Here is a 19,352-nt window from a genome sequence, read left to right as displayed (position 1 = left end):
TTGCCACATGTAACCACTTGGTCTGACTGAGCGCCTCCAGGAGAGAGGCCCAAGCAACACGCGCCCCGAGGAGCGTCAGGCCACGTGTCACTACTCAGTCTGACTAAGAGCCTCCAGGAGAGAGGCCCAAGCAAGTCGCGCCCCGAGGAGCGTCTTGCCACGTGTCAACACTGGGTCTGATTGAGGGCCTTCTGGAGAGAGGCCCAAGCAAGACGCGCCCCGAGGAGCGTCTTGCCACATGTCAACAATGGTTCTTACTGAGGGCCTCCAGGAGAGAAGCCCAAGCAAGACGCGCCCCGAGGAGCTTCTTGCCACATGTCAGCACTCGGTCTGACTGAGCGCCTCCGGGAGAGAGGCCAAAAAAGGACGCCCCCCGAGGAGCGTCTTACCACAAGTCAACACTGGGTCTGACTGAGTGCCTCCATGAGAGAAGCCCTAGCCCCCGAGGAGCGTCTTGCCACATGTCACTACTCGGTCTGTTTGAGCGCATCTAGGAGAGTAGCCCAAGCAAGACGTGCCCCGAGGAGCATCTTGCCACATGTCAACAATGGGTCTGACTGAGGGCCTCCAGGAGAGAAGCCCAAGCAAGACGCGCCCCCAGGAGCGTCTTGCCACATGTCAACACTGGGTCTGACTGAGCGCCTCCAGGAGAGAGGCCCAAGCAAGACATGCCCCGAGGAGCGTCTTGACACATGTCAACTCTGGGTCTGACTGAGGGCCTCCATGAGAGAAGCCCAAGCAAGACGTGCCCCGAGGAGAGTCTTGCCACATGTCAACACTCGGTCTGACAGAGGGCATCCAGGAGAGAGGCCCAAGCAATACGCGCCCCGAGGAGCGTCTTGCCACATGTCACCACTGGGTCTGACTGAGCGCCTCCAGGAGAGAGGCCCAACCAAGACGCGCCCTGAGGAGCGTCTTGCCACATGCCAACACTGGGTCTGACAGAGGGCCTCCAGGAGAGAGGCCCAACCAAGACGCGCCCCGAGGAGTGTCTTGCCACATGTCACCACTGGGTCTGACTGAGCGCCTCCAGGAGAGAGGCCCAAGCAAGACGCGCCCCGAGGAGCGTCTTGTCACATGTCAACACTGGGTCTTACTGAGCGCCTCCAGGAGAGAGGCCCAAGCAAGACGCGCCCAAAGGAGCGTCTTGCAACATGTCAACAATGGGTCTGACTGAGGGCCTCCAGGAGAGAAGCCCAAGCAACACGCGGCCCGAGGAGCGTCTTGCCACATGTCAGCACTCGGTCTGACTGAGCGCCTCCAGGAGAGAGGCCAAAGCAAGACGCGCCCCGAGGAGCGTCTTGCCACATGTCAACAATGGGTATGACTGAGGGCCTCCAGGAGAGAAGCCCAAGCAAGATGTGCCCCGAAGAGCGTCTTGACACATGTCAACACTGGGTCTGACAGAGGGCCTCCAGGAGAGAGGCCAAAGCAAGACGCGCCCCGAGGAGCGTCTTGACACATGTCAACACTGGGTCTGATTGAGGGCCTTCTGGAGAGAGGCCCAAGCAAGACGCGTCCCGAGGAGCGTCTTGCCACATGTCAACAATGGTTCTTACTGAGGGCCTCCAGGAGAGAAGCCCAAGCAAGACGCGCCCCGAGGAGCTTCTTGCCACATGTCAACAATGGGTATGACTGAGCGCCTCCAGGAGAGAGGCCAAAGCAAGACTTCCCCCGAGGAGCGTCTTGACACATGTCAACACTGGGTCTGACAGAGAGCCTCCATGAGAGAGGCCCAAGCAAGACGCGCCCCGAGGAGTGTCTTGCCAAATGTCAACACTGGGTCTGACAGAGCGCCTCAGGGAGAGCTCTCCTGGAGGCCCTCTGTCAGACCCAGTGTTGACATGTGGCAAGACGCTCCTCCGGGCGCATCTTGCTTTGGCCTCTCTCCTGCAGACCCTCAGTAAGACCCATTGTTGACATGTGGCAAGATGCTCCTCGGGGCGCGTCTTGCTTGTGCCTTTCTCCAGAAGGCCCTCAATCAGACCCAGTGTTGACATGTGGCAAGACGCTCCTCGGGGCGCATCTTGCTTGGGCCTCTCTCCTTGAGGCGCTCAGTCAGACTGAGTAGTGACATGTGGCCTGACGCTCCGCGGGGCGCGTCTTGCTTGGGCTTCTCTCCTGGAGGCGCTCAGTCAGACCCAGTGTTGACATGTGGCAAGACGCTCCTCGGGGCACGTCTTGCTTGGGCCTCTCTCCTGGAGGCGCTCAGTCAGACCGAGTAGTGACATGTGGCAAGACGCTCCTCGGGGCGCGTCTTGCTTGGACCTCTCTCCTGGAGGCGCTCAGTTAGACCGAGTAGTGACAGGTCGCAAGACGCTCCTCGGGGCGCGTCTTGCTTGGGCCTCTCTCCTGGAGGCGCTCAGTCAGACCGAGTGCTGACATAAGGCAAGACGCTCCTCGGGGCGTGTCTTGCTGGGGCCTCTCTCCTGGAGGCGCTCAATCAGACCGAGTAGTGACATGTCGCAAGACGCTCCTCGGGGCGCGTATTGCTTGGGCTTCTTTCCTGGAGGCCCTCAGTCAGACCCATTGTTGACATGTGGCAAGACGCTCCTCGGGGCGCATCTTGCTTGGGCCTCTCTCCTGGAGGCGCTCAGTCAGAACCAGATGTGACATGTGGCAAGACGCTCCATGGGGCGCGTCTTGCTTCGGCCTCTCTCCTGGATGCCCTCTGTCAGACCCAGTGTTGACATGTGGCAAGACGCTCCTCCGGGCGCATCTTGCTTTGGCCTCTCTCCTGCAGACCCTCAGTAAGACCCATTGTTGACATGTGGCAAGACGCTCCTCGGGGCGCGTCTTGCTTGTGCCTTTCTCCAGAAGGCCCTCAATCAGACCCAGTGTTGACATGTGGCAAGACGCTCCTCGGGGCGCATCTTGCTTGGGCCTCTCTCCTGGAGGCGCTCAGTCAGACTGAGTAGTGACATGTGGCCTGACGCTCCTCGGGGCGCGTCTTGCTTGGGCCTCTCTCCTGGAGGCGCTCAGTCAGACCCAGTGTTGACATGTGGCAAGACGCTCCTCGGGGCACGTCTTGCTTGGGCCTCTCTCCTGGAGGCGCTCAGTCAGACCGAGTAGTGACATGTGGCAAGACGCTCCTCGGGGCGCGTCTTGCTTGGACCTCTCTCCTGGAGGCGCTCAGTCAGACCGAGTGCTGACATAAGGCAAGACGCTCCTCGGGGCGTGTCTTGCTGGGGCCTCTCTCCTGGAGGCGCTCAATCAGACCCAGTGGTGACACGTGGCAAGACGCTCCTCGGGGCGCGTCTTGCTTGGGCCTCTCTCCTGGAGGCGCTCAGTCAGAGCCAGTGGTGACACGTGGCAAGACGCTCCTCGGGGCGCATCTTGCTTGGGCCTCTCTCCTGGAGGCACTCAGTCAGACCCAGTGTTGACACGTGGCAAGACATTCCTCGGGGCGCGTCTTGCTTGGGCCTCTCTCCTGGAGGCGCTCAGTCAGACCCAGTGTTGACATGTGGCAAGACACTCCTCGGGGCGCGTCTTGCTTGGGCCTCTCTCATGGAGTTCCTCTGTCAGACCCAGTGTTGACATGTGTCAAGACGCTCCTCGGGGCGCGTCTTGCTTTGGCCTCTCTCCTGGAGGCCCTCTGTCAGACCCAGTGCTGACATGTGGCAAGACGCTCCTCGGGCCGCGTGTTGCTTGGGCTTCTCTCCTGGAGGCCCTCAGTCAGACCCATTGTTGACATGTTGCAAGACGCTCCTTTGGGCGCGTCTTGCTTGGGCCTCTCTCCTGCAGGCGCTCAGTCAGACCGAGTGCTGACATGTGGAAAGATGCTCCTCGGGGCGCGTCTTGCTTGGGCTTCTCTCCTGGAGGCGCTCAGAAAGACCCAGTGTTGACATGTGACAAGACGCTCCTCGGGGCGCGTCTTGCTTGGGCCTCTCTCCTGGAGGCGCTCAGTCAGACCCAGTGGTGACATGTGGCAAGACACTCCTCGGGGCGCGTCCTGCTTGGGCCTCTCTCCTGGAGGCCCTTTTTCAGACCCAGTGTTGACATGTGTCAAGACGCTCCTCGGGGCGCGTCTTGCTTGGGCTTCTCTCCTGGACGCCCTCAGTCATACCCATTGTTGACATGTGGCAAGACACTCCTCGGGGCGCGTCTTGCTTTGGCCTCTCTCCTGGAGGCGCTCAGTCAGACCGAGTGCTGAAATGTGGAAAGACGCTCCTCGGGCCGCGTGTTGCTTGGGCTTCTCTCCTGGAGGCCCTCAGTCAGACCCATTGTTGACATGTTGCAAGACGCTCCTTTGGGCGCGTCTTGCTTGGGCCTCTCTCCTGCAGGCGCTCAGTCAGACCGAGTGCTGACATGTGGAAAGACGCTCCTCGGGGCGCGTCTTGCTTGGGCTTCTCTCCTGGAGGCACTCAGAAAGACCCAGTGTTGACATGTGACAAGACGCTCCTCGGGGCGCGTCTTGCTTGGGCCTCTTTCCTGGAGGCGCTCAGTCAGACCCAGTGGTGACATGTGGCAAGACACTCCTCGGGGTGCGTCTTGCTTGGGCCTCTCTCCTGGAGGCCCTCTGTCAGACCCAGTGTTGGCATGTGGCAAGACGTTCCTCAGGGCGCGTCTTGGTTGGGCTTCTCTCATGGAGGCCCTCAGTCAGACCCAGTGTTGACATGTGTCAAGACGCTCCTCGGGGCGTGTCTTGCTTGGGCCTCTCTCCTGGAGGCCCTCAGTCAGACCCATTGTTGACATGTGGCAAGACGCTCCTCGGGGCGCGTCTTGCTTGGACCTCTCTCCCTGAGGCGCTCAGTCAGACCGAGTAGTGACATGTGGCAAGACGCTCCTCGGGGCGCGTCTTGCTTGGACCTCTCTCCCTGAGGCGCTCTGTCAGACCCAGTGTTGACATTTGGCAAGACACTCCTCGGGGCGCGTCTTGCTTGGGCCTCTCTCATGGAGGCCCTCTGTCAGACCCAGTGTTGACATGTGTCAAGACGCTCCTCGGGGGAAGTCTTGCTTTGGCCTCTCTCCTGGAGGCGCTCAGTCATACCCATTGTTGACATGTGGCAAGAAGCTCCTCGGGGCGCATCTTGCTTGGGCTTCTCTCCTGGAGGCCCTCAGTAAGAACCATTGTTGACATGTGGCAAGACGCTCCTCGGGACGCGTCTTGCTTGGGCCTCTCTCCAGAAGGCCCTCAATCAGACCCAGTGTTGACATGTGTCAAGACGCTCCTCGGGGCGCGTCTTGCTTTGGCCTCTCTCCTGGAGGCCCTCTGTCAGACCCAGTGTTGACATGTGTCAAGACGCTCCTCGGGGCGCATCTTGCTTGGGCTTCTCTCCTGGAGGCCCTCAGTCATACCCATTGTTGACATGTGGCAAGACGCTCCTCGGGGCGCGTCTTGCTTGGGCCTCTCTCCTGGAGGCGCTCAGTAAGACCCAGTGTTGACATGTGACAAGACGCTCCTCGGGGCGCGTCTTGCTTGGGCCTCTCTCCTGGAGGCGCTCAGTCAGACCCAGTGGTGACATGTGGCAAGACACTCCTCGGGGCGCGTCTTGGTTGGGCCTCTCTCCTGGAGGCCCTCTGTCAGACCCAGTGTTGGCATGTGGCAAGACGCTCCTCAGGGCGCGTCTTGGTTGGGCCTCTCTCCTGGAGGCGCTCAGTCAGACCCAGTGGTGACATGTGGCAAGACGCTCCTCGGGGCGCGTATTGCTTGGGCCTCTCTCCTGGATGCCCTCTGTCAGACCGAGTGTTGACATGTGGCAAGACTCTCCTCGGGGCGCGTCTTGCTTGGGCTTCTCTCATGGAGGCCCTCAGTCAGACCCAGTGTTGACATGTGTCAAGACGCTCCTCGGGGCATGTCTTGCTTGGGCCTCTCTCCTGGAGGCGCTCAGTCAGACCCAGTGTTGACATGTGGCAAGACGCTCCTGGGGGCGCGTCTTGCTTGGGCTTCTCTCCTGGAGGCCCTCAGTCAGACCCATTGTTGACATGTGGCAAGATGCTCCTCGGGGCACGTCTTGCTTGGGCTACTCTCCTAGATGCGCTCAAACAGACCGAGTAGTGACATGTGGCAAGACGCTCCTCGGGGCGCGTCTTGCTGGGACTTCTCTCATGGAGGCACTCAGTCAGACCCAGTGTTGACTTGTGGCAAGACGCTCCTCGGGGGGCGTCCTTTTTTGGCCTCTCTCCTGGAGGCGCTCAGTCAGACCGAGTGCTGACATGTGGCAAGAAGCTCCTCGGGGCGCGTCTTGCTTGGGCTTCTCTCCTGGAGGCCCTCAGTAAGAACCATTGTTGACATGTGGCAAGACGCTCCTCGGGGCGCGTCTTGCTTGGGCCTCTCTCCAGAAGGCCCTCAATCAGACCCAGTGTTGACACGTGGCAAGACGCTCCTCGGGGCGCGACTTGCTTGGGCCTCTCTCCTGGAGGCGCTTAGTCAGACTGAGTAGTGACACGTGGCCTGACGCTCCTCGGGGCGCGTGTTGCTTGGGCCTCTCTCCTGGAGGCGCTCGGTCAGACCAAGTGGTGACATGTGGCAAGACACTCCTCGGGGCGCGTCTTGCTTGGGCCTCTCTCCTGGAGGCCCTCTGTTAGACCCAGTGTTGACAAGTGGCAAGACACTCCTCGGGGCGCGTCTTGCTTGGGCCTCTCTCATGGAGGCCCTCTGTCAGACCCAGTGTTGACATGTGTCAAGACGCTCCTCGGGGCGCGTCTTGCTTTGGCCTCTCTCCTGGAGGCGCTCAGTCAGACCGAGTGCTGAGTACTGTGGCAAGAAGCTCCTCGGGGCGCGTCTTGCTTGGGCTTCTCTCCTGGAGGCCCTCAGTAAGACCCATTGTTGACATGTGGCAAGACGCGCCTTGGGGCGCTTCTTGCTTGGGCCTCTCTCCTGGAGGCGCTCAGTCAGACTGAGTAGTGACATGTGGCCTGACGCTCCTCGGGGCGCGTGTTGCTTGGGCCTCTCTCCTGGAGGCGCTCAGTAAGACCAAGTGGTGACATGTGGCAAGACGCTCCTCGGGGCGCGTCTTGCTTGGGCCTCTCTCCAGAAGGCCCTCAATCAGACCCAGTGTTGACACGTGGTAAGACGCTCCTCGGGGCGCGTCTTGCTTGGGCCTCTCTCCTGGAGGCGCTCAGTCAGACTGAGTAGTGACATGTGGCCTGACGCTCCTAGGGGCGCGTGTTGCTTGGGCCTCTCTCCTGGAGGCGCTCAGTCAGACCAAGTGGTGACATGTGTCAAGACGCTCCTCGGGGCGCGTCTTGCTTGGGCCTCTCTCCTGGAGGCCCTCTGTCAGACCCAGTGTTGACATGTGGCAAGACGCTCCTCCGGGCGCGTCTTGCTTGGGCCTCTCTCCTGGAGGCCCTCAGTCAGACACATTGTTGACATGTGGCAAGACACTCCTCGGGGCGCGTCTTGGTTGGGCCTCTTTCCTGGAGGCGCTCATTCAGACCCAGTGGTGACATGTGGCAAGATGCTCCTCGGGGCGCGTATTGCTTGGGCCACTCTCCTGAATGCCCTCTGTCAGACCGAGTGTTGACATGTGGCAAGACTCTCCTCGGGGCGCGTCTTGCTTGGGCTTCTCTCATGGAGGCCCTCAGTCCGACCCAGTGTTGACATGTGTCAAGACGCTCCTCGGGGCGTGTCTTGCTTGGGCCTCTCTCCTGGAGGCGCTCAGTCAGACCCAGTGCTGACATGTGGCAAGACGCTCCTCGGGGCGCGTCTTACTTGGGCCTCTCTCCTGGAGGCGCTCAGTTAGACCGAGTAGTGACATGTGGCAAGACGCTCCTCGGGGCGCGTCTTGCTTGGGCCTCTCTCCTGGAGGCGCTCAGTCAGACCGAGTGCTGACATAAGGCAAGACGCTCCTCGGGGCGCGTCTTGCTGGGGCCTCTCTCCTGGAGGTGCTCAATCAGACCCAGTGATGACAAGTGGCAAGACGCTCCTCTGGGCGCGTCTTGCTTGGGCCTCTCTCCTGGAGGAGCTCAGTCAGACCCAGTGGTGACACGTGGCAAGACGCTCCTCTGGGCGCATCTTGCTTGGGCCTCTCTCCTGGAGGCGCTAAGTCAGACCCAGAGTTGACACGTGGCAAGACGCTCCTCGGGGCGCGTCTTGCTTGGGCCTCTCTCCTGGAGGCGCTCAGTCAGACACAGTGTTGACATGTGGCAAGACACTCCTCGGGGCGTGTCTTGCTTGGGCTTCTCTCCTGGAGGCCCTCAGTAAGACCCATTGTTGACATGTGGAAAGAAGCTCCTCGGGGCGCGTCTTGCTTTGTCTTCTCTCCTGGAGGCCCTCAGTCAGACCCATTGTTGACATGTGGCTAGATGCTCCTCGGGGCGCGTATTGCTTGGGCCTCTCTCCTGGATGCCCTCTGTCAGACCCAGTGTTGACATGTGGCAAGACACTCCTCGGGGCGCGTCTTGCTTGGGCTTCTCTCATGGAGGCCCTCAGTCAGACCCAGTGTTGACATGTGTCAAGAAGCTCCTCGGGGCGTGTCTTGCTTGGGCCTCTCTCCTGGAGGCGCTCAGTCAGACCCAGTGTTGACATGTGGCAAGACGCTCCTCGGGGCGCGTCTTGCTTGGGCCTCTCTCCTGGAGGCGCTCAGTCAGACCGAGTGCTGACATAAGGCAAGACGCTCCTCGGGGCGTGTCTTGCTGGGGCCTCTCTCCTGGAGGCGCTCAATCAGACCGAGTAGTGACATGTCGCAAGACGCTCCTCGGGGCGCGTATTGCTTGGGCTTCTTTCCTGGAGGCCCTCAGTCAGACCCATTGTTGACATGTGGCAAGACGCTCCTCGGGGCGCATCTTGCTTGGGCCTCTCTCCTGGAGGCGCTCAGTCAGAACCAGATGTGACATGTGGCAAGACGCTCCATGGGGCGCGTCTTGCTTCGGCCTCTCTCCTGGATGCCCTCTGTCAGACCCAGTGTTGACATGTGGCAAGACGCTCCTCCGGGCGCATCTTGCTTTGGCCTCTCTCCTGCAGACCCTCAGTAAGACCCATTGTTGACATGTGGCAAGACGCTCCTCGGGGCGCGTCTTGCTTGTGCCTTTCTCCAGAAGGCCCTCAATCAGACCCAGTGTTGACATGTGGCAAGACGCTCCTCGGGGCGCATCTTGCTTGGGCCTCTCTCCTGGAGGCGCTCAGTCAGACTGAGTAGTGACATGTGGCCTGACGCTCCTCGGGGCGCGTCTTGCTTGGGCCTCTCTCCTGGAGGCGCTCAGTCAGACCCAGTGTTGACATGTGGCAAGACGCTCCTCGGGGCACGTCTTGCTTGGGCCTCTCTCCTGGAGGCGCTCAGTCAGACCGAGTAGTGACATGTGGCAAGACGCTCCTCGGGGCGCGTCTTGCTTGGACCTCTCTCCTGGAGGCGCTCAGTCAGACCGAGTGCTGACATAAGGCAAGACGCTCCTCGGGGCGTGTCTTGCTGGGGCCTCTCTCCTGGAGGCGCTCAATCAGACCCAGTGGTGACACGTGGCAAGACGCTCCTCGGGGCGCGTCTTGCTTGGGCCTCTCTCCTGGAGGCGCTCAGTCAGAGCCAGTGGTGACACGTGGCAAGACGCTCCTCGGGGCGCATCTTGCTTGGGCCTCTCTCCTGGAGGCACTCAGTCAGACCCAGTGTTGACACGTGGCAAGACATTCCTCGGGGCGCGTCTTGCTTGGGCCTCTCTCCTGGAGGCGCTCAGTCAGACCCAGTGTTGACATGTGGCAAGACACTCCTCGGGGCGCGTCTTGCTTGGGCCTCTCTCATGGAGTTCCTCTGTCAGACCCAGTGTTGACATGTGTCAAGACGCTCCTCGGGGCGCGTCTTGCTTTGGCCTCTCTCCTGGAGGCCCTCTGTCAGACCCAGTGCTGACATGTGGCAAGACGCTCCTCGGGCCGCGTGTTGCTTGGGCTTCTCTCCTGGAGGCCCTCAGTCAGACCCATTGTTGACATGTTGCAAGACGCTCCTTTGGGCGCGTCTTGCTTGGGCCTCTCTCCTGCAGGCGCTCAGTCAGACCGAGTGCTGACATGTGGAAAGATGCTCCTCGGGGCGCGTCTTGCTTGGGCTTCTCTCCTGGAGGCGCTCAGAAAGACCCAGTGTTGACATGTGACAAGACGCTCCTCGGGGCGCGTCTTGCTTGGGCCTCTCTCCTGGAGGCGCTCAGTCAGACCCAGTGGTGACATGTGGCAAGACACTCCTCGGGGCGCGTCCTGCTTGGGCCTCTCTCCTGGAGGCCCTTTTTCAGACCCAGTGTTGACATGTGTCAAGACGCTCCTCGGGGCGCGTCTTGCTTGGGCTTCTCTCCTGGACGCCCTCAGTCATACCCATTGTTGACATGTGGCAAGACACTCCTCGGGGCGCGTCTTGCTTTGGCCTCTCTCCTGGAGGCGCTCAGTCAGACCGAGTGCTGACATGTGGCAAGACGCTCCTCGGGCCGCGTGTTGCTTGGGCTTCTCTCCTGGAGGCCCTCAGTCAGACCCAGTGTTGGCATGTGGCAAGACGTTCCTCAGGGCGCGTCTTGGTTGGGCTTCTCTCATGGAGGCCCTCAGTCAGACCCAGTGTTGACATGTGTCAAGACGCTCCTCGGGGCGTGTCTTGCTTGGGCCTCTCTCCTGGAGGCCCTCAGTCAGACCCATTGTTGACATGTGGCAAGACGCTCCTCGGGGCGCGTCTTGCTTGGACCTCTCTCCCTGAGGCGCTCAGTCAGACCGAGTAGTGACATGTGGCAAGACGCTCCTCGGGGCGCGTCTTGCTTGGACCTCTCTCCCTGAGGCGCTCTGTCAGACCCAGTGTTGACATTTGGCAAGACACTCCTCGGGGCGCGTCTTGCTTGGGCCTCTCTCATGGAGGCCCTCTGTCAGACCCAGTGTTGACATGTGTCAAGACGCTCCTCGGGGGAAGTCTTGCTTTGGCCTCTCTCCTGGAGGCGCTCAGTCATACCCATTGTTGACATGTGGCAAGAAGCTCCTCGGGGCGCATCTTGCTTGGGCTTCTCTCCTGGAGGCCCTCAGTAAGAACCATTGTTGACATGTGGCAAGACGCTCCTCGGGACGCGTCTTGCTTGGGCCTCTCTCCAGAAGGCCCTCAATCAGACCCAGTGTTGACATGTGTCAAGACGCTCCTCGGGGCGCGTCTTGCTTTGGCCTCTCTCCTGGAGGCCCTCTGTCAGACCCAGTGTTGACATGTGTCAAGACGCTCCTCGGGGCGCATCTTGCTTGGGCTTCTCTCCTGGAGGCCCTCAGTCATACCCATTGTTGACATGTGGCAAGACGCTCCTCGGGGCGCGTCTTGCTTGGGCCTCTCTCCTGGAGGCGCTCAGTAAGACCCAGTGTTGACATGTGACAAGACGCTCCTCGGGGCGCGTCTTGCTTGGGCCTCTCTCCTGGAGGCGCTCAGTCAGACCCAGTGGTGACATGTGGCAAGACACTCCTCGGGGCGCGTCTTGGTTGGGCCTCTCTCCTGGAGGCCCTCTGTCAGACCCAGTGTTGGCATGTGGCAAGACGCTCCTCAGGGCGCGTCTTGGTTGGGCCTCTCTCCTGGAGGCGCTCAGTCAGACCCAGTGGTGACATGTGGCAAGACGCTCCTCGGGGCGCGTATTGCTTGGGCCTCTCTCCTGGATGCCCTCTGTCAGACCGAGTGTTGACATGTGGCAAGACTCTCCTCGGGGCGCGTCTTGTTTGGGCTTCTCTCATGGAGGCCCTCAGTCAGACCCAGTGTTGACATGTGTCAAGACGCTCCTCGGGGCATGTCTTGCTTGGGCCTCTCTCCTGGAGGCGCTCAGTCAGACCCAGTGTTGACATGTGGCAAGACGCTCCTGGGGGCGCGTCTTGCTTGGGCTTCTCTCCTGGAGGCCCTCAGTCAGACCCATTGTTGACATGTGGCAAGATGCTCCTCGGGGCACGTCTTGCTTGGGCTACTCTCCTAGATGCGCTCAAACAGACCGAGTAGTGACATGTGGCAAGACGCTCCACGGGGCGCGTCTTGCTGGGGCTTCTCTCATGGAGGCACTCAGTCAGACCCAGTGTTGACTTGTGGCAAGACGCTCCTCGGGGGGCGTCCTTTTTTGGCCTCTCTCCTGGAGGCGCTCAGTCAGACCGAGTGCTGACATGTGGCAAGAAGCTCCTCGGGGCGCGTCTTGCTTGGGCTTCTCTCCTGGAGGCCCTCAGTAAGAACCATTGTTGACATGTGGCAAGACGCTCCTCGGGGCGCGTCTTGCTTGGGCCTCTCTCCAGAAGGCCCTCAATCAGACCCAGTGTTGACACGTGGCAAGACGCTCCTCGGGGCGCGACTTGCTTGGGCCTCTCTCCTGGAGGCGCTTAGTCAGACTGAGTAGTGACACGTGGCCTGACGCTCCTCGGGGCGCGTGTTGCTTGGGCCTCTCTCCTGGAGGCGCTCAGTCAGACCAAGTGGTGACATGTGGCAAGACACTCCTCGGGGCGCGTCTTGCTTGGGCCTCTCTCCTGGAGGCCCTCTGTTAGACCCAGTGTTGACAAGTGGCAAGACACTCCTCGGGGCGCGTCTTGCTTGGGCCTCTCTCATGGAGGCCCTCTGTCAGACCCAGTGTTGACATGTGTCAAGACGCTCCTCGGGGCGCGTCTTGCTTTGGCCTCTCTCCTGGAGGCGCTCAGTCAGACCGAGTGCTGAGTACTGTGGCAAGAAGCTCCTCGGGGCGCGTCTTGCTTGGGCTTCTCTCCTGGAGGCCCTCAGTAAGACCCATTGTTGACATGTGGCAAGACGCGCCTTGGGGCGCTTCTTGCTTGGGCCTCTCTCCTGGAGGCGCTCAGTCAGACTGAGTAGTGACATGTGGCCTGACGCTCCTCGGGGCGCGTGTTGCTTGGGCCTCTCTCCTGGAGGCGCTCAGTAAGACCAAGTGGTGACATGTGGCAAGACGCTCCTCGGGGCGCGTCTTGCTTGGGCCTCTCTCCAGAAGGCCCTCAATCAGACCCAGTGTTGACACGTGGTAAGACGCTCCTCGGGGCGCGTCTTGCTTGGGCCTCTCTCCTGGAGGCGCTCAGTCAGACTGAGTAGTGACATGTGGCCTGACGCTCCTAGGGGCGCGTGTTGCTTGGGCCTCTCTCCTGGAGGCGCTCAGTCAGACCAAGTGGTGACATGTGTCAAGACGCTCCTCGGGGCGCGTCTTGCTTGGGCCTCTCTCCTGGAGGCCCTCTGTCAGACCCAGTGTTGACATGTGGCAAGACGCTCCTCCGGGCGCGTCTTGCTTGGGCCTCTCTCCTGGAGGCCCTCAGTCAGACACATTGTTGACATGTGGCAAGACACTCCTCGGGGCGCGTCTTGGTTGGGCCTCTTTCCTGGAGGCGCTCATTCAGACCCAGTGGTGACATGTGGCAAGATGCTCCTCGGGGCGCGTATTGCTTGGGCCACTCTCCTGAATGCCCTCTGTCAGACCGAGTGTTGACATGTGGCAAGACTCTCCTCGGGGCGCGTCTTGCTTGGGCTTCTCTCATGGAGGCCCTCAGTCCGTCCCAGTGTTGACATGTGTCAAGACGCTCCTCGGGGCGTGTCTTGCTTGGGCCTCTCTCCTGGAGGCGCTCAGTCAGACCCAGTGCTGACATGTGGCAAGACGCTCCTCGGGGCGCGTCTTACTTGGGCCTCTCTCCTGGAGGCGCTCAGTTAGACCGAGTAGTGACATGTGGCAAGACGCTCCTCGGGGCGCGTCTTGCTTGGGCCTCTCTCCTGGAGGCGCTCAGTCAGACCGAGTGCTGACATAAGGCAAGACGCTCCTCGGGGCGCGTCTTGCTGGGGCCTCTCTCCTGGAGGTGCTCAATCAGACCCAGTGATGACAAGTGGCAAGACGCTCCTCTGGGCGCGTCTTGCTTGGGCCTCTCTCCTGGAGGAGCTCAGTCAGACCCAGTGGTGACACGTGGCAAGACGCTCCTCTGGGCGCATCTTGCTTGGGCCTCTCTCCTGGAGGCGCTAAGTCAGACCCAGAGTTGACACGTGGCAAGACGCTCCTCGGGGCGCGTCTTGCTTGGGCCTCTCTCCTGGAGGCGCTCAGTCAGACACAGTGTTGACATGTGGCAAGACACTCCTCGGGGCGTGTCTTGCTTGGGCTTCTCTCCTGGAGGCCCTCAGTAAGACCCATTGTTGACATGTGGAAAGAAGCTCCTCGGGGCGCGTCTTGCTTTGTCTTCTCTCCTGGAGGCCCTCAGTCAGACCCATTGTTGACATGTGGCTAGATGCTCCTCGGGGCGCGTATTGCTTGGGCCTCTCTCCTGGATGCCCTCTGTCAGACCCAGTGTTGACATGTGGCAAGACACTCCTCGGGGCGCGTCTTGCTTGGGCTTCTCTCATGGAGGCCCTCAGTCAGACCCAGTGTTGACATGTGTCAAGAAGCTCCTCGGGGCGTGTCTTGCTTGGGCCTCTCTCCTGGAGGCGCTCAGTCAGACCCAGTGTTGACATGTGGCAAGACGCTCCTCGGGGCACATCTTGCTTGGGCCTCTCTCCTGGAGGCGCTCAGTCAGACCGAGTAGTGCCATGTGGCAAGACGCTCCTCGAGGCCCATCTTGCTGGGGCTTCTCTCATGGAGGCACTCAGTCAGACCCAGTGTTGACATGTGGCAAGACGCTCCTCGGGGCGCGTGTTGCTTGGACCTCTCTCCTGGAGGCGCTCAGTCAGACCGAGTAGTGACATGTGGCAAGACGCTCCTCGGGGCGCGTCTTGCTTGGGCCTCTCTCCTGGAGGCGCTCAATTAGACCCAGTGTTGACATGTGGCAAGACGCTCCTCGGGGCGCGTCTTGCTTGGGCTTCTCCCCTGGAGGCCCTCAGTCAGACCCATTGTTGACATGTGGCAAGACTCTCCTCCGGGCGCTTCTTGCTTGGGCCTCTCTCCTGGAGGCGCTCAGTCAGACCGAGTGCTGATATGAGGCAAGATGCTCCTCGGGGCGCGTCTTGCTGGGGCCTCTCTCCTGGAGGCGCTCAGTCAGACCCAGTGTTTACATGTGTCAAGACGCTCCTCGGGCGTTTCTTGCTTGCGCCTCTCTCCTGGAGGCGCTCAGTCAGACCCAGAGGTGACATGTGGCAAGACGCTCCTCGGGGCGCATCTTGCTTGGGCTTCTCTCCTGGAGGCCCTCAGTCAGACCCAGTGTTGACATGTGGCAAGACGCTCGTCGGGGCGCGTCTTATTTGGGCCTCTCTCCTGGAGGCCCTCAGTCAGACCCAGTGTTGTCATGTGGCAAGACGCTCCTCGGGGCGCGTCTTGCTTGGGCTTCTCTCCTGGAGGCCCTCAGTCAGACCCATTGTTGACATGTGGCAAGACGCTCCTCGGGGCACGTCTTGCTTTGGCCTCTCTCCTGGAGGCGCTCAGTCAGACCAAGTAGTGACATGTGGAAAGACGCTCCTCGGGGCGCTTCTTGCTTGGGCCTCTCTCCTGGAGGCGCTCAGTCAGACCGAGTGCTGACATAAGGCAAGACGCTCCTCGGGGCGCGTCTTGCTGGGGCCTCTCTCCTGGAGGTGCTCAATCAGACCCAGTGGTGACATGTGGCAAGACGCTCCTCGGGGCGCGTCTTGCTTGGGCCTCTCTCCTGGAGGCGCTCAATTAGACCCAGTGTTGACATGTGGCAAGACGCTCCTCGGGGCGCTTCTTGCTTGGGCCTCTCTCCTGGAGGCGCTCAGTCAGACCGAGTGCTGACATGAGGCACGACGCTCCTCGGGGCGCGTCTTGCTGGGGCCTCTCTCCTGGAGGCGCTTAGTCAGACCCAGTGTTGACATGTGTCAAGACGCTCCTCGGGGGTTCCTTGCTTGCGCCTCTCTCCTGGAGGCGCTCAGTCAGACCCAGAGGTGACATGTGGCAAGACGCTCCTCGGGCCTCTCTCCTGGAGGCGCTCAGTCAGACCCAGTGTTGACATGTGGCAAGACGCTCCTCTGGGCGCATCTTGCTTGGGCTTCTCTCCTGGAGGCCCTCAGTCAGACCCAGTGTTGACATGTGGCAAGACGCTCCTCGGGGCGCGTCTTATTAGGGCCTCTCTCCTGGAGGCCCTCAGTCAGACCCAGTGTTGACATGTGGCAAGACGCTCCTCGGGGCGCGTCTTGCTTGGGCTTCTCTCCTGGAGGCCCTCAGTCAGACCCATTGTTGACATGTGGCAAGACGCTCCTCGGGGCACGTCTTGCTTGGGCCTCTCTCCTGGAGGCGCTCAGTCAGACCAAGTAGTGACATGTGGCAAGACGCTCCTCGGGGCGCGTCTTGCTTGGGCCTCTCTCCTGGAGGCGCTCAGTCAGACCGAGTGCTGACATAAGGCAAGACGCTCCTCGGGGCGCGTCTTGCTTGGGCCTCTCTCCTGGAGGAGCTCAGTCAGACGCAGTGGTGACACGTGGCAAGACGCTCCTCAGGGCGCATCTTTTCTTGGGCCTCTCTCCTGGAGGCGGTAAGTCAGACCCAGTGTTGATATGTGACAAGACGCTCCTCGGGGCGCGTCTTGCTTGGGCCTCTCTCCTGGAGGCCCTCTGTCAGACCCAGTGTTGACATGTGGCAAGACGCTCCTCGGGGCGCGTCTTGCTTGGGCCTCTCTCCTGGAGGCGCTCAGTCAGACCAAGTGTTGACATGTGGCAAGACGCTCCTCGGGGCACGTCTTGCTTGGGCCTCTCTCCTGGAGGCCCTCTGTCAGACCCTTCGTTGACATGTGGCAAGACGCTCCTCGGGGCGCGTCTTGCTTGGCCCTCTCTCCTGGAGGCGCTCAGTCAGACCGAGTGCTGACATGTGGCAAGACGCTCCTCGGGGCGCATCTTGCTTGGGCTTCTCTCCTGGAGGCCCTCAGTCAGACCCATTGTTGACATGCGGCAAGACGCTCCTCGGGGCGCTTCTTGCTTGGGCCTCTCTCCTGGAGGCGCTCAGTCAGACCGAGTGCTGACATGTGGCAAGACGCTCCTCGGAGCACGTCTTGCTGGGGCTTCTCTTCTGGAGGCGCTCAGTCAGACCCAGTGTTGACATGTGACAAGACGCTCCTCGGGGCGCGTCTTGCTTGGGCCTCTCTCCTGGAGGCGCTCAGTCAGACCCAGAGGTGACATGTGGCAAGACGCTCCTCGGGGCGCGTCTTGCTTGGGCCTCTCTCCTGGAGGCCCTCTGTCAGACTCAGTGTTGACATGTGGTAAGGACACGATCACGCCGACCCTATTGTTGGAGAACCTGCTGAGTTCGTCGAACAAGTAGACGCCGGATTGGGCGCGGGCACGCGCTTGTTTTAGAGGCGTTTTCGCGCAGCCTCTACCCTGCACGACTGCTCGTGGCCGCACTAGCTATATTTATCTTTATTTGTTTCACACACACACACACACACACACACACACACACACACACACACACACACACACACACACACACACACACACACACACACACACACACACACACACAGGCCCTTGCGTGCAAACCCCGGTCAGGCCTGCAGTGTACACATCAGTGACATGATGTTCTTTCACAGAACTGAGGTTGTTCATTACTAAATGACTTTTACAGGAATATTGTTATTATACTATTCAACAGGTTGATCATAATAATGTGTATTAAACCCACAACCTAGCACTGAGGACAGAGGGACTTTATTTAAATTAGTACTTAATGGAAACGATACATAATGATACATAAGAGCCATGTCATACATTCAGCCTAGGAATAGTAGAATTGTGCACTATTAAAAATATACACATCAATTGCTCGAATCCCATTGTTGCAAAGTAAAACTCTAATAAAACTCTAGTCTGACATCAACAGAGAAGACTTAGTGTATGTACTACAAATACAGCATTAGGATTTCGAGTGGACCGTGCACCTTGTGAACCATCAGAGGCTTATGACGCAATATATCTTCCAGTTGCTATTAGACAAGTTATCACAATTACGTTGATTAATAAATCCAGTGATGTAGCGACTGCAGCCAGCGCAGTCGCGCAACTCGTGTCGGTGTTATCTCTCGATACTTTCATTCGTATCCGAGCGTATGCAGAATCTACGGATCTGGTGAAGTTGCTTGTCACTAGCTTGCGCACATTTGATATGGCACTTTGCGCGTGACTCACACAACCTGCAGTGGCGACCGTCGCGTTCGTGCAAAGTTTTTCCGATATATCGCTCGCAACATCGTTTGTCATTTGCTGTACACTGCGCACACTGGCCGCGAGGTCGCGGAGAGGGTCTTCGTTACGAGTTGTGTAATATCCGCTGACTTGCCGATTCAATTCTGGTGGCGCTGACCCAAACGAGAACGCTTTTAAGGCGCATGTCGTGGTAACTCTGGTAGCACCGTGGTTGACGAGGACGATCATCTTTAGCAATAGTTCATCTCGAAGCGCAACGATGGTGAGGGCGACGGGTTGGCCGGTTCCGCCTTCAGGCCACTCGGTTGCCGCTAGATTGCCCAATGCCACACACGCAGACGAACCCTGTACACACTCAATGACCCGTGTGCGATCGTTGATTTCTGCTAGTACGTTTGCTAGTTCTACGTGCTTCCACGGATCGGGCGTGGGCACGCGCTTGTTTTAGAGGCGTTTTCGCGCAGCCTCTACCCTGCACGACCGCTCGTGGCCGCACTAGCTATATTTATCTTTATTTGTTTCACACACACACACACACACACACACACACACACACACACACACACACACACACACACACACACACACACACACACACACACACATACACACACACACACACACACACACACACACACACACACAGGCCCTTGCGTGCAAACCCCGGTCAGGCCTGCAGTGTACACATCAGAGACATGATGTTCTTTCACAGAACTGAGGTTGTTCATTACTAAATGACTTTTACAGGAATATTGTTATTATACTATTCAACAGGTTGATCATAATAATGTGTATTAAACCCACAACCTAGCACTGAGGACAGAGGGACCTTATTTAAATTAGTACTTAATGGAAACGATACATAATGATACATACGAGCCATGTCATACATTCAGCCTAGGAATAGTAGCATTGTGCACTATTAAAAATATACACATCAATTGCTCGAATCCCATTGTTGCAAAGTCAAACTCTAATAAAACTCTAGTCTGACATCAACAGAGAAGACTTAGTGTATGTACTACAAATACAGCATTAGGATTTCGAGTGGACCGTGCACCTTGTGAACCATCAGAGGCTTATGACGCAATATATCTTCCAGTTGCTATTAGACAAGTTATCACAATTACGTTGATTAATAAATCCAGTGTTGTAGCGACTGCAGCCAGCGCCGTCGCGCAACTCGTGTCGGTGTTATCTCTCGATACTTTCATTCGTATCCGAGCGTATGCAGAATCTACGGATCTGGTGAAGTTGCTTGTCACTAGCTTGCGCACATTTGATATGGCACTTTGCGCGTGACTCACACAACCTGCAGTGGCGACCGTCGCGTCAGTGCAAAGTTTTTCCGATATATCGCTCGCAACATCGTTTGTCATTTGCTGTACACTGCGCACACTG

This window comes from Nothobranchius furzeri, chromosome 15 (assembly GCF_043380555.1).
Source record: "Nothobranchius furzeri strain GRZ-AD chromosome 15, NfurGRZ-RIMD1, whole genome shotgun sequence".
In the NCBI taxonomy this organism is placed as follows: Eukaryota; Metazoa; Chordata; class Actinopteri; order Cyprinodontiformes; family Nothobranchiidae; genus Nothobranchius; species Nothobranchius furzeri.
Note: the sequence above shows the minus strand (reverse complement) of the source record.